This window comes from Talpa occidentalis, unplaced genomic scaffold (assembly GCF_014898055.3).
Source record: "Talpa occidentalis isolate TD23 unplaced genomic scaffold, MPIMG_talOcc4v2.1 talOcc4.13, whole genome shotgun sequence".
Classification (NCBI taxonomy): Eukaryota; Metazoa; Chordata; class Mammalia; order Eulipotyphla; family Talpidae; genus Talpa; species Talpa occidentalis.
The window spans coordinates 46,408,387-46,424,121 of NW_023601322.1; the positions used below are offsets into that span (position 1 = coordinate 46,408,387).

Genomic DNA, 15,735 nt, shown 5'->3' on the forward strand with positions numbered 1-15,735 from the left:
ATAAAACCATGCCTGTGTAGAGTCAGTGAATGGGTGAATGGGGGGGGGGGGGTGGGTGAATGAGTAAGTGAGCGTGTGTGTGTGTGTGTGTGTGTGTGTGTGTGTGTGTGTGTGTAGGGGGGTGTCTCAGAGGCCTTGTGAAGAGCTACAAATTTCCAGCTGTTGTCTCAGATTCTAGGGACAGAGAGAGCGGTGGACAGAATCACTGCCACTTTTGGTGAAATGAAATGAAGTCACCTAAGTTAAATTTGCTTATGATGCAACAGGTCTGTGATACTAGAGAGGAAACTCAGGAAATTGAGAAAAGGAAGTAGATGGTGGAAACTCTGATGAAACCTCTCATAGGCCTGCTCTTGACACTCTATACTGGAGTCAAATTTGGGTTCAAGTACTGCCCTCCAACAAAATACACTTCAGATATGTCACTATAAAACTGCTCTCGTCCATTAATATTTCGTGAGGATGGTATCATCCTTCGATTATCAAATATGGATAACTTTCATGCATACAGCATTGTGGGGGACTGCACATCATGGAGTGTACTGTCTAGTTTATTAACTAAGATCATGGGTCAAAACAGACATTATCTTTTCTCTTTTTTAATTGTGTTAATATTGGTTTGCAAAATTGGGATTTAGAGGGACAGGAATCCCCCCCCTTCAGGTGTTTTGCCACACCACACTTACCACCAAAGTACCCATAGTCCTCCAACTAACTCCAGAAAGCTCCCTTCCCACCTTTCTTCTCTACCCTCCCCATCCTCTTTGGTAGTTTCAGATCTGCAGTCAAGATTTCTAGGGTCTGTTATTGATTTGGTTTTATCTGCTCCTTTGTTTTGTTTCTCTATATTCCAGTGACGCCATCAGGTATATTTGTCTTTCTCCGCACTTACTTTGCTTTGCATAATCCCTCCCGTTCCATCCATGTTGTCATAAATGTCAAATATTTATCTTTTATTACAGCTGAGTACTATTTCACTGTGCATATATACCACATTTTCTTTACCCATTCACTTGTTTTTCAGCACTTAGGTTGTTCCATAACTTTGCTATTGTCATCTGTACTGCAATAAACATGGAAGTGCATCGTAAGAATATATCCAAAGGACACAAGAACATTCATTCAAAAGGATACATGCACCCCTGTGTTTACTGCAGCACTATTTACAGTAGGTAAGATATGAAAACAACCCAAATGCCCAAAAATAGATGACTGGGTTATGAAGAAGTGATATATATACACAGTGGAATACTAGTAATTCCCTTATGTATTTTGACGTTACTTTGCTTAGTGAGTATATACTGAGGACTTAGATCTTCTTGATGTACTGTTCCCTTAATCATTATATAATGTCCTTCTCTCGAAACATTTTTTAGCCAGAAAGCTATTCTATCTGTTAGAAGTATGGCTGTCCCAGACTTCCTTCATGTTCCATTCACTTTTAGGATTGCTTTCCAATACATAACTCTGGGTCTACATTTATCTCTGGAGCTCAGGTTCATTTCCTGAAGAGAGCAGAAGGCAGGAGTGTTTCTCGAGCCAGCCATTTTGTATCTTTTGATTAGTGAGTTCAGCTGTTTACATCTAGGGTGATTGCTGATATAGGAAATTCTGCTACTGCAATTTTGTCCTTAATTGTATAGTCCTATCTATTTCCTTGTTCAGTTATGTGCAGATACTCTCTTCTTCAATTTATACACAAAAGCTCATTTCAACATTGCTTGCAGTAGGGGAGAGTCTAGTCTTTGCAAATTCCTTCATCTTCTGTTTGTCTGAGACCGACTTTATTTCTTCCTAATACCTGAAGAGGAGCCCTGCAGGATAGAGCATTCTATCCTATTTTGATAACATCATTCCATTCTCTTCTTGCCATAGTGTTTCTGTAGAGAAATCAGATATAAGACTGATAGAGGTCCCTTTACAAGTTACCTACTTCCTCTTTTCCAGCTTCAAAATTCCCTTTTTGTTTTCTTGAACTCTTACAAATTTCACTACGATGTGTCTTAGCATAGGTCTCATTATATTTAGACAACCAGATATTCTTTAAGCTTCATAGACTTGTATGTTTAGTTCCTACTCCAGGTTTGGGAAGTTTCCCTATATTATTTCTTTAAATAAGCTCTCTATTCCCTTCTCTCTCCTTCCTCCTTCTGGGATACCTATTAGGGATAAGGATCCTGTAGGGGTCCATTGCTGATAATCATGATGTGTATGTGTTTGTGGTAGCACTGATCTTGTTTTCTGGGTTTCAGACATCTTTCTCTGTAGTCTGCAAGCTAGGCTTATATAAAGTGCTTTCCAGCTCAGTTTCACTCTATCTTCTAAATCCCATAGCTGTCTGAGGCATGTTGGGATTCACACCTCTCTGAGCTTTGTCTTCTTCACTGACTCATCCCAGTACTCTCACACACATCTCCCCATGGTTAGATCCACAACAAGCAGCAATAACCTTCTCTGGAACAGGTTTGAACCACAATTTCTGGCGTTACAGGTGGCTCTCCCCAACACATCTGTCGTTGCCTAGAGATGAATTTCCTTAGCATCTCTTCTGTTGTTTAAAGTCAGCGTTGGTCTCCAATGTTAAGGAGGTATTCTAGTTTCACCCCAAGACACAGGTTCCTCTGTGCCCTAATGTCTATGTGGATTACTCTAAATTATTCTCCCAGGAGCAAATGAGAGAACCTCCTCTGACATCATCTTCCCAGTCTTCTCCCATCAATGTCAACAAATATTTTCTTCAAAGGACCAGACAATAAATATTTACTATTGGAGGGCCGTTCAATCTTTGTTACAACTACTTAACTCTGCTGCTGTGGTTTGAAAGGAGCCATAGACAACATGTGAATGAATAGGCCTGGCTGTGGGCCAATAAAAATATTTACTAAAACAGATAGCAGGCTGGATTAGGCATTAGGCCACATACTGTCAATCCCTGGCTTTTATTGTTAGCTAACTAACTAGAAAATAATCAGAGTGCTTAGCAAAAGATTAAGATGAGCGTTCTGAAAATGTATGTAAAATGCGGAATGTAGAAAATGATGAAGAAGGAAAATACACCACCATTTTGTGAGTTAGACCCTGCAGAGAGCCAGTGGGATATAAAGGTACTTACATCTATCAAGGCAGCTCATCCTCAAATTGGGAAAGAGAGGCACACCCAAAAAATTCAAGCAAAATACTCCACAATTCTAAGGAAAGCTAGCTCGACTTGGGTAACAATCCTCTGAAATTTCACCAAAATCCCACTGGGCACTGAAATGATAAAGCAGTACTGCTGATACTTGGTAACAGTGAAGGGTACTTAAGACCACTTTCCTAAAACGTGATGTTAACTGATGTTAAGAAAATAGATGCCAACCTACAAAGAAGCAGAAAGCTTTAACGTGACCTCTAAAAGCTGTTTCTTTTCAGAACACTATAAGGAATTTTTTTTTAAATGTAAGGCTATGTTTCTCAATAAGTTTATCAACATTATTATAAAGCAATCCTTCTGATTCTATGAGCTATTCCCCAACAGTGTTTTCTTCATAAACATATGCCTAAAACATTACATTTTATAGAAGAATTTCTGGGAGAGATAGTTCTCCTAGGCCTCTGCACTCTTGCACAGCTACACATCTTGCAGGTATACAAGATAGCTAGACCCAGACTATCCTTTCATCCAGAACATTTCTCAAGGTTATTTATGCAGCTGGTAACCTTGACAGACTAGTGAACTTCTCTCCTCCAAGACAATCTCCAAGTATTCTGATTTGCACATTATAGTGATAACACTATTTGTATTGCAATGCATGGACATGTAATTTTTGCAAATATATAAATTGCTTCAATTTCTGTTTGTAATCATTTTTCTTAAAAAATTGGGACAACATGGTCTAGCTTCCATTATTTCACTTAAAATACCTCTTCCCCTAAATATTTAATCCACTATAATTACATTTTGCAATAATAGTTTTAAATTCAGTCTCCACCTGACAAAAGATAACAATGAATGTTCATTATGTGTTTTATTATTGCAAAGCATATTTAAATATCATTATTTTCCTTTAGAAAATCATCATCTGAAACTGGGAATGATGCAAAAATCATATACATTTGATTATAGTTTATCCCAATAGATAAACATGTTTCCTTCCACAAACAATATTTGAGTGTGGGAGGGTTTTCTAAGAAAAATAATGAGGTCACAGCATGAAGATGTGACTCAGCAAATTCTGGGAAGTTATTCAGTTTCCACACCCATGTCTTTGCAACCCCATCCATGAAGGAATTGGACAGCTTATCTCACATGCAGCAAAGGAACAACCTAAATGTGATCTTTCTTCAAGCCTTTCCAAAAGACAGCCAAAATATTTCAGCTTGAAACAGTTTTTTGCATGCTTTCCAATGGGTTTAATGTCATAAGGTCCCCTCCATTAGCTAGTTAAATGAAATTACAGGTGCTCACTCTACTCAGTGTTCCTGGCAGTGGTTCCCCTCTGAGTGGGCAGTCAAGCACATCTCTCCACCATGCCTACTTGACTAGCATATCCCCTATGCACACACTGAGGTCTTGAAGATTTTGATTAAACAAATTAAAAAAGTCCTCTACACTAACTTATAGTAATCCCTACCATAAACAAAGAAATCAGCCCAACGTCAGCAAACAGTTAAGCAGATTATGTACTATACAAAATATGTATTCAAGGAAGTCATAAAATAATCCTAGTGAAAGTAAAAGGGAAGTATAGTGAAGGCCTTTGTTTGCAAACTGCTGCAGATCTGCCGAAATGTCAAGTGATTAATAAAAAATAAATACACGCTACTCTAGCATTTCCACAGACTATTGTTTTCAAAACTGAAGTAAACTTGAAAGCAAAAGACTAATCAAAGTTGAAATCAGTAGTAACTGTGTTTGCTAAGTTACACACAAAGCTAAGCTACTATTTTATTCGTAGCAGAAACAAAAGTATGTATTTAAAAGATTTATTTTTAATTGTTCTCATCTTGTATTTTCCATTTATCACTGGTCTTCTGGAAAGTGAAAGAAGGGGAAAAAAATAGCAAAGAGAGCAGGCCTCCCTGGTGGCGCAAGGGGTTAAGGACCGCACTATGAAGCAATCCGCAGCCTCTGCAGCACCATTTCAATCCCTAGCCAGCCAGGGAGCAACCCACATGGCACAGCAGACCTCTCCTGTCTCGCCCACTGCTCCCTTCAGCAGTGTATTTCATTCAGTCTGCCTGTTCTGTTCCCCACTCTGTCTCTGGTGAATCCCTCTCACCCCCACATCTCTGGCCTATACCCCAGTTATTGTATGCATAAATAAATAAATCTTTTAAAAAATAGCAAAGAGTAAGAATAGAATAAAAGACCTATCCTTGTCATTCACATTTAACCCATGGACACACAAATGACCAATTACATCTACTCTTACCTTCACATTCTTCCTATTTCATCTTCCACAACAGCCAACTCTGGAACTAGAGGCTATGGGCTGAATCCAGTTTTGTCACTAAAAAACTGTGTGATAGACAAGTTAGTCATCTTCTCTGCCAATTTCCCTTCTGTGTAAAGTGGTAACAATAATAATACCTATCATACAGAGCTTTCAGAAAAATAAATGGGTTAATATTGATAAAGTGCCTAGAACAAACACAGGCACACAGCTGTTTGTTAAAATGTTTTATGAAGACATAAAATAAAATAAAATTCCTCATACTATCTCCCCTTTCAGACAAAAGACAGGGTTTACAAAATCCACATTTTTATAGGGTAGTGTCCTATGTACCGTTAATTCAACAAATATGTGTGGGACAGATGAACACTGAAAGCTGCACAAATGAAAAAAATAATCCTCTCTTTCAGGATTACGTCCAAAATTCCAAACCACTCATTAAATCCAAACAACCACAGTAGTAAGTTGAGGACCGAGTGCTGTCCACACCTCACCTTAATACTGACTGGTATTATAATTTCTCCTCTTCCACAGCAAGTCCTGGTCCCAATGGAAGCACCATAAATCCATTCATCTACCCAAATCTACCACACTGCTCCCTTCCAATAATAAAGTGGTACCGTTTCCATTTAGCCTGTCACCCGCACTTTTCACTGTCACTGTCACTTCTTCTATTACCACTATTTATTGCCAATACTAAATCACAAAGCAAAATGAAATTTCTAAAGGAGTATGAAATCTATGGAAAAATATTCAGAAGCAAGGCTTTCAATTAATTTGATATTTAAATGAAATTCATTTCAGGCCCAATTCAATAAAGCTTTCATACTCCAAAGACATACCCAATAATATGAGTGATGCTGGTTTCCAAAAAGATTTTGCTTTAGAATATTTGGGAAATCTGGGCTGCTACTCCATGATAACTTAAATTTGATGTGATGAGTTAATTTAGGTATCCATACAGGAAATTCAAACACTGAATTCACCGGCACTTTTCAGTGACAGGAGACCAGATTACAGTTCCTGCCCTGATTATCACTATAGTCTTTCTGCTCTCTAAATCCACTGTCTATTTTGTGGCCCTAAAATGCACATGTGACCTTGTCTCTGCCCTGGCTGACTCCCACTTTCCTAGCACCTTTGTTCTACAAAACTTAATGAGCTCAGCCTAACTATCCAAAGGATATGCTTGACCTCCATAGCTGGTCTGAAGACTCCTACTATGAGGCTTTAGTCAAAGTCCACAAGACTAAAATGGACAAACTGGAAAAAAGTCTCATATAGGAAACACCCTTCTAATCTCCTGTTTGCCTTTCAGGTGTTAGTTAAAACGTCGTTTCTTAGGTCACCTCCAGCACTTCTACAGACAGCACTTTCCTTACCATGTCACTTGCCACATTTCATCACTACTATTTTTTTTTATTTATCTCTCTCTTTTTTTCCTAAAGATTTATTTATTTATGCATATAAGACTGAGAGGACCCACCAGAGACAGAGTGGGGAACAGAACAGGCAGGCTGACTGAAATACACTGCTGATAGGAGCAGTGGGCAAGACAGGAGATGTCTGCTGCACCAGGAGCAGACAGGAGGGTTGCTCCCTGGCAAGGAATTGAACTCGTGCTGCAGTGGCTACAGACAGCTTCACAGCATCTTAACTCCTTGCACCAATAGGGAGGGCCCTGATCTGTCTTTCTTAGACTATAAACTCCAAGAAGGCTTCTTTATCACTGTATTTTTCAGCACCTAGACTCATACCCAGTGATGTAGATGGAAAATATTGACATAATGAATGAAATGATGGCCTAACACAAAAGATGGTGAAACACAAAAGATGGCAAAATGAAGGCAAAAAGAACTTGTTGAAATTAAGCAAGACTTAGTGACAGAACAGTCATAAGCAATAATAAATAAACATCAAATTTCTACCATAAGTAACATAAATTGTTCTTCACTAAGAAATAGGCAGTGTTGTAAATTCAGGGGAAGAAAATCAGTTTTAGATATCTAGAATTTGAGGTGCCCAAGCGATTTGTCAACGGGAGCTCAAGAAACCAATAGCTTCCAAGTACACTTAAGTAAATTCCCCATTTGTTATTGTGGCCTAAAAGGCCCGGCAAGGTCTAGCCTTCTTTCACTCTGATTTCATCTGGATTTCCTTTGCCCACCTCACTGCTCACTGTCCCTCAGAGGTGCCAATCGAGATGCTCCTCAGCACTTCTGCACTCACTAGTGCCCTCTGCCTGGAATACTTTGACCAAATCTACAAATCTTCTCATTTCAGATATCACCTCCTCATGGGGCTCTTCCTGTGGATCATAACAGTCATCAAAAGCAAACATTCCTGACTCAGTATCTCATCAGTATGGTTGTTTCTACACTAGAAACCCAATGAGGTCACTTGTTTACACATTTGTTTTACATACTTATTGTCTGCCTATCCTATCTATATTGTATCTACAGTTTCCGTTTCCACTTTCATGCTTTTTTGCCAAGTTAGCTGAATGAATAATTGAATGAATAAAGTAACAATACAGAATTTGCCTCCTCCAGCCTTAGCATTGTGAAATAATTGTGAAAGTATAAAAAGTGATAGGAAATGTCAATTACACAAGGAAACTAGAAATTCTGGCCAGTCTCTCACAGATTCCAAGACTTTTTCGACTAATAAACGCCAAGTAAGGCTTTAGAGGGGAACAAGAACTAGAAAGGTAAAGACAGATAATGGATTTCTACTACTTCCACATTCCCCCTGCCCTAGGGGTCACCAACCTGGCTGGCCACAGGAACACTATGTGGTATTCTTGTTTTGTTTTTTCATTTAGTTTTATTTTCACTAATTAATTATTGAAAAAGTGATATTCATCTGGCTCAAATATCAGAACAATATAGATAGGTATATATGGAAAAATCTCACTTCTCCTATTCCATTTTCCTTACCACATATACCCATTACTGTTAAGTTTTCTAAGATTTCTACTGTGCTAAGTTTCTTGTGTAACCTTTATAAATATCATTTCATACACTGTACTTAACAGCTGATGAGAATCAACAAAAACAAAGTAATTAACCCAGTTAAAACATGGGCAGAAGAGCTAAAAAGAAATTTCTCCAAAGAGGAAATGCAACTGGCCAACAGGCATATGAAAAAAATGTTCAACATCACTTGTAATCAGGGAAATGCAAATCAAAACTACAATGAGATACCATCTTACACCAGTGAGGATGGCACACATTGAAAACACTAGCAACAACAAATGTTGGAGAGGATGTGGAGGAAAAGGAACACTCCTGCACTGCTGGTGGGAGTGCAAACTGGTCCAACCACTATGGAGACCTGTGTGAAGGTTCCTCAATTTGCTAAAAATGGAACTTCCATATGATCCAGCAATTCCATTCCTACGTATTCACCCAAAGGACACAAAAACATTAATTCAGAAGGGCACTGGCACCCCTATGTTTATTGTAACACTATCTACAATAGGTAAGCTATGGAAACAACCCCAATACCCCAAAATAGATGACTGGATCAAGAAGATGTGGTGCATACATACAATGGAATATAACTCAGCAATCAAAAAAGATAAACTCATACCATTTGCAGCAACATGGATGGCGCTAGAAGGGATCATGCTCAGTGAATTAAGCCAGAAAGCAAAAGAAAAATACTGGGTGGTCTCACTCACAGCAGGAATTTAGAAAACCTAAGTAAGGGATCAAGAGAAAGACTAATACTAATAAAGCAAAAATCAAAATCAACAAGCAACTATAAAACAGAGACACACTACAGGGGGAGGCGGGGAGAAGGGGGTAGGATCAAAACAAGGGTGGTGGGAATTTTATGGGGACTATAACCTAGATGAAAATGCATACATTGTACAAAAATGTAAAATGATGTAAAAAATATATAAAATTTAAAAGAATAATAATAAAAAATAAAATAAAAATCTTTGTTAGACTTTAGTATTAGAATTTTTCAAGATATTATCAAATTGCTTCCATACAGGATATTTCATTTTATCCTTGGAAAATATTTGAAATAAAAACTCCCAAGCCCTACTCCAACAGATAAGAGTACTTAAGGGTAGAAATCAAAGGACTGGGTTTTTAAAAACATCTCATCAGATGGAGGAAGCCAATGCTGCCTTCCCATGCAGGGCCTGTTTTCTAAGGTAGTCAAAACCTTTCCCCAAGATCTCCAGATCAAAATGTCTTTTCATATTTAAGGTGATCATATGTACAAACACACAAATATGTATATACATATACACATATTTATGGGTATTTACATTTATATGTCCACATATATGTTTACATTCAGATAAAACTGGAAACTGAAAAAAAAATAAAGTGGTTATAATGGCTATCTTCAGGCAGAGCAAGTAGATTACCAGGCTATGAAGTGGCAGGGAGGCTTAAGTTCCCTTTGAATTGTGTACTATGTAGTACCTATAGTACTTATTGAAAAATTGACAAAATTACAAAACTCTCTCTTTCTTGTACTGAATCTGCAACACCATTCCCAACAATGCTGTGGGCATTTTAAAATACCCCTGCAACTATTTTCTCAACTCCTCACATCAAGAAGTGGAATCTAATTCCACAACCCTTGAATTTGGGCCAGATTTAATGAATAGCTATATACCATCAAATTGAATAAACCAGATGAAATGGATAAATTCTCAGACATCTACAACCCTACAAGTCTGAATTAAGAGAAACAGAAAACAAGACCAGACCAATCACAAACAAGGAAAGTGAAAAAGAAATCAAATCCCCCCCCCAAAAAAAAGCTGAGATGATTTCACTAGTGAATTCTACCAATCCTTCAAATAGCTACCCTTATCAAACACTTCAGAAAAAGAAAGAGGGAATTCTTCCAAACACATTAGATGAGACCAACATCACTCTGATATCAAAACCTGACACATCTAAAAAAAAAAAAATAAGAAAAGAAAATTAAAGACCAATAACCCTGATGAATGTGGCTGCAAAAAATCTCAATATTTTAGCAAACTGAATTCTATAATACATCAAAAAAATCACGTTATGTTGTGGTGATATTCATCTGGCTCAGATGAATATTGTGGTGAAGATTTAGTCCAAGGAAACAGAATGGTTCAACATCCAAAAATCAATCAGTGTAACTTACCATATCAACAAAATATGAAAAGCAGATGGTCATATAAATGCAATCACAGAAAGATTTTGATAAGATTAAACATTTATGACAAAAAAAAAACCTCTCAAAAAATGGAAAAGATGGACCATACCTCAACCTAAAATGGTTATATACAACAAACTATTATCCAAGTTCATACTCAATGGTGAAAAACTGAAATTTTTTCCCTAAGATCTGGTATAAAACAAGGATATCCACTTTGACCACAACTATTCAACATAGTATTTTAAGTCCTAGCTTGACTAGTCAAGGAATCTAAGTTGTAAAAGAAGTAATAAAATTATCTCTATTTTCAGGTGACATGATAATATACATAGAAATCCCTAAAGGACCTCCCCTGGTGGCTCAGCCGTTGAGCGCTGGGCTTCAAGGCTGCCTGCAGCCTCTGCAGCACTGGTTCGTTCCCTGGCTGCTGGCGAGGGTCCCACCAAAAAAAAAAAAAAAGAGAGAAATCCCTAAATACAGGCCTCCCTGGTGGCTCAAGAGGTTAAGCACAGTACTGTGATGCTATCTGCTATCCGCAGCCTCTGCAGCAGGAGTTCCATCCCTGGCCAGCCAGGAAGCTACCCATATGGCACAGCAGACCTCTCCTGTCTAGTCTACTGGTCCTCTCAGCAGTGTATTTCAGTCAGACTGCCTGTTCTGTTCCCCACTCTTGTCTTTAGTGAATCCTCTCACCCCCCACACCTCTGGCCTGTACCCCAGTTCTTGTGTGCATAAATAAATACTAAAAAAAAGAAATCCATAGACTCCACTGAAAAAGCTAATTGAAATAATAAAACAGTAAAGTGACAGAGTACAAAATCAATTTTAAACATCAACTGCATTTCTATATGTAAGTAATGATCTAGAAGAGAAGGAAATCAAGATATCAAGAAAACCCTATTCACAACTGCAAGAGAGAGAAAGAAAATTAAACACCTAGGAATAAACTTAAGAAATGAAGGACCTATACTGAAAACTACAAGACAACTACAAGACATTATTAAAAGAAATAGAAAACAGGGCCTCCCTGGTGGACCAAGGGGTTAAGATGCAACCCATGAAGCTATCTGCAGCCTCTGCAGCATGAGTTCAATCCCTGACCAGGGAGATAAACACATAGTGCAGCAGACCTCTCCTGACTTGCCCGCTGCTACCCTCAGCAGTGTATTTCCCTCGATCTGCCTGTTCTGCTCCCCACTCTGTCATGGTGAATCCTCTCACCCCCCCACACCTCTGGCCTATACCCCAGTTCTTGTATGCATAAATAAATGAATCTTTTAAAAAAATAGAAAATACAAAAAAATGGAAAGATATTCCCTGTTTATGCATCATTAACATTGTTAAAATGGCCATCTTACCCAAAGCACCAAACATTATTTTTTGGTAAGATTTTATTTATTTATTTATTTATTTATTTATTTATACAACCACCGGGGTACAGGCCAGATGTGCGGGAGGGTGAGAAGATTCACCAGAGACAGAGCAGGGAGCAGAACAGGCAGACTGACAAAATACACTGCTGAGGGGAGCAGCGAGCATGACAGGAGAGGTCTGCTACACCATGTGAGACACTCGCCGGCTGGCCTGGATCGAACTGGCACTGCGGACGCTGCGGACAGCTTCACAGCAAGGCGCTCAACCACCTGTGCCACCAGGGGAGGCCCAGCCCTAAACAGATTTGATGCAATCCCTAACAAAGTTCCAATGGCATTCTTCAACGAAATAAAACAAACAACACTGAAACACATACAGAAACACGAAAGACCCTGGACAGTCGAAACAAACCTGACAAAAAAGAGGAAGAGTGGTGCTATCACATTGCCAGACTTCAAATAGAATTGAATGTCCAGAAATAAATCTACGCATATATGGACAGTTAAAGGAGGCAACAGTGTACACTGGAGAAAGTCTGTTCAACAAATGGTGCTGGGCAAACTGGACAGCCACACGCAAAACAATCAAACTAGATCACCTCACATCTCAACAGCTTACACAAAAATTAACTCAAAATGGGTTAAAGACATGGCTCTAAAACCAAAATATAAAATATGCTGAAGAAAATGTAGGGAAAACATTCCACAATATTGGCTTCAGTGCTGTCTGTGGATTTGTCTGCAACAGCAAAAAAAACAAATGTAAATATAAATGAATAGGACTACATCAATATAAGGAGCTCTGCACAGCAAAAGAAATTATCAGTAAAACAAAAAGACAGCTAGGAGGAGATCAACATGGTGGCAGGGGAAATGCTGCAAGTCCTCCCATTAAAAAAAAAAAGAAGAAGTTAATAGGGAGGAAAAGCAGCAGGTCCCTGTGAAAACCAGGACACGGAAAATAAATGTGCGAATCTGGCAAACTTCCCGAAGAGGAAAGTGGTCATATAAGAGGACTAAAAGAGAGGAAAGCTCAGAACCCTGCTGCCCTCCCCACCCATAAATCCTGCATACTAAGACCAACAGACAGAAAAAAAAAAAAAAAAAAAAAAAAAAAAAAAAAAAAAACGAGAATAAACTACAGATCAAGCGGGATCGTGAGTGGAAAGGAACTATTGCAGGCACCACACCCCGTGAACCGGAACTATAGAGAACCGTGCAGGAATCGCCAGAGAAGTGTGCGAACGGCTCCAGGCACCATTAGAGGAAGATAAGAACCCCGCCAAAAGACCTACAAAAAGCCCAAGGCCAGCCAGTAAGCTTGTGCAGAAAAGCCCGCGTGCACAAAATGCATACGTGGATCATGGCTGCCCAGGTCCCCACGCCCACGACCTAGGTTCGTGGGGAGACACGTGGGAACCATCACTGAGATGAATGACCCTCATTGAGTAATCAAAAGCCAGCGATCTGGAGCAGGGGTGCAAAAGGCGCCATTTCTGCTGGGCTACTGCCCGCATTCTAGATCTCAGGGCTTCGGAACTGAGACCTGGGCCTCAAAATTCGGGGCGTGGGATCCCCACGACGTGCAGCACAGGGGGCATACACAGCACCCCGCCACTGAGTCATCCCACGCCACCCCCACTCAGTTGCTCAGAGACCCACGGGGGAAGAGTACAGATCTGGAAGGATACCAGGAAAGAGATCTGGCGCCACCTAGTGATCAGAACAAAATCACCAACTTACTGATAGTTGGAAGCCAGGGTTTCCAAAAGCACCCTCGGGCTTTGAGAGGGGGTGGGCCACAAAGACTTGGGTAAAAAGGGAAACAAGGCGTGGAGCAAGACCCCATTCTGGAACTGAGAGCTAGGCACAGGATTCAGGGCATGGGACATGCCATTGCAGTGGGCACTACACAGGGTGACAGCTGTCATTTTGGATCTGAGACCCTGAGATTGAGAGCTAGAGTGCAGAATTCAGGGCACAGGATCCACACAGCTGAGGGCACAGCACCAGGTGAGCACGGGGCACACACAGCACCCAGCATGAGCAATAGCTCCTGTGTCGAGGTGCTTCCCTTCTCCCCTCCGTTTCTCAAAGAACTACAGAAAAACACAGGCGAGCAAGTGCTGTAGTGCAAGGTATCCAGTGCCCTCCAGTGACCAGAGAAAAATCACCAACTAACTGATTCCCTGCTGGAACTGAGTAAATACTGAGGGAGGGAACTGTAAGAGACAGTGCCCAGCAACACAACCACAGCATCAACACCCTGGTGGAGTTTTGGCCTACCAGCGCTGGTCTCAATCTGGTAAACAGTTTTTGACACCCCTGAAGGAGCAATCCAAAGAGATGCCCACCAACACCAGTGGCACAACGTCCCAACACATAGAACAAATTAGAAAGCAAACAGCAGGGAGAACGAAAAACACAAATAACCAAGCAAGCGCACAGGAGGACACACCACAAAAAGAAAATCAGTCACCAGAGCTCAACAATGACATGGAAGAACTTCTCTGCCTGTCAGATACAGAATTTAGAATCATCATGATTAAAAAGTATAATGAGACAAGACAAATAATCAATGAACTGAAGAATGAAAATGAGACCTTAAGAAAGGAAATAAAAGGAGGGGACTAAAAGATTACTGGAGAAGACAAAGAGCTCTTGGAAAAGCATTGAAAACTGAACCGAGGAAATGGAAGGATGGATCAGTACTCTTGAAGATAAAGAAACAGAAAGAACCAAAAGAGAAAAAGAGAGAAGTGCAAAGGAAGAAGAATGAGAATACCCTTAGACAATTATCAGACTCCATGAAGAGAGGAAATATAAGTTATAGGCATTCCAGAAGGTGAAGATCTGAGAAATTATTCAAGTAGATAACTGAAGAAAACTTCCCAAGTATGAAAAAGGAGACGAGCATAGACATACAACAAGAGAGAAGAATACCCAATTACCACAATGAAAAGAAAACTACAGCAAGACACATAATATGAAAGCTTGCGAGAGTCCAAGACAAAGAAAAAAATAATGAAACTGGCAAGGAGGGAAAAATAGATAACTTGTAAGGGAAAATCAATCAGGTTAATCTCAGACTTCTCCAAAGAAACACTATGGGCAAGAAAAGAATGGAGTAACATCTTCAGCAAACTTCAAGACAGCAAATGCCAACCAAGAATACTTTACCCTGCAAAGTTCTCCTTCCTCTATGAAGAAAAAATATGGACATTCTTAGACAAACAGAAGCTCCAGAAATTCATTACAACTAAACCCCCACTCCAAAAACTTCTACAAGAAGTCCTAAAGCCAAAACCAACAGAGGAATGATCAACAAAAACAGAAAAAAGCAAGGAATAAAATCAGAAAAAAGACAAAATGGCAAATACAGATGCCAAAGTATCAATATTAACTCTAAATGTAAAAGGATTAAACTCATCAATGAAAAGACACAGAGTAGCATGCTGGATTAAAAAACAAAATCCATCCTTCTGCTGTCTCCAGGAAACACATTCAACCACAAAAGGTAAACACAGACTGAAAGTCAAAGGTTGAAAAATAATCCCACAAGCAAATGGACCAAAAATGAAGGCAGATAAACTTATATCAGGTGAAACAGACTTCAAATTTAAAAAAGTAAAAAGAGACACAGATGGACACTACATTATGACCAAGGGGACAATATATCAGGAAGATATAACATTCATCAACGAATATATATACCAAATGAAGGAGCACCAAAATATATTAGACGGTTATTATCAGCTCTG

At 39.4% G+C, this 15,735-nt stretch overlaps 1 protein-coding gene across 14 annotated transcripts in view; it reads right to left on the reverse strand.

Annotated features, from left to right (window-relative positions):
- Positions 1 to 15,735, reverse strand: part of L3MBTL4 (L3MBTL histone methyl-lysine binding protein 4) — a 425,819-nt gene that overhangs the window by 373,092 nt on the left and 36,992 nt on the right. For 3 of the 14 annotated variants that reach the window (XM_054694188.1, XM_054694182.1, XM_054694189.1), the window contains exon 2: positions 5,415 to 5,500. The exons of the other annotated variants lie outside the window; for them this stretch is intronic. The gene's annotated coding sequence lies outside the window, so the exon portion shown is untranslated. The remainder of the gene's footprint in view (positions 1 to 5,414; positions 5,501 to 15,735) is intronic. 14 annotated transcript variants of the gene reach the window in all.